The sequence below is a fragment of the Trypanosoma equiperdum genome (assembly GCF_001457755.1).
Source record: "Trypanosoma equiperdum strain OVI genome assembly, contig: ctg_1214, whole genome shotgun sequence".
Classification (NCBI taxonomy): domain Eukaryota; phylum Euglenozoa; class Kinetoplastea; order Trypanosomatida; family Trypanosomatidae; genus Trypanosoma; species Trypanosoma equiperdum.
In genome coordinates this window covers 8,944-9,152 of record NW_027123188.1, presented here as the reverse complement: position 1 = coordinate 9,152, position 209 = coordinate 8,944, and positions in this window count along the sequence as shown.

The following is a 209-nucleotide window of genomic DNA, read 5'->3' as shown; positions in this document are numbered from 1 at the left end:
ACAACTCGAATAACACGCACTAAATCTAAAATGTATAGAGGCAAATGAGATAATGCAGCTAAAAATCAAAGGAAAAAATAAATTAAACCGACTTTTGATCAAAAGTAGTGCGTTGACAGTAACTATTTGACTCCGACACTCAAGTAAATTGGAAAGGTTACTAGATAAAAAAGGCCGGACTTAGAATAACGCAACTGGATTCATCCGAT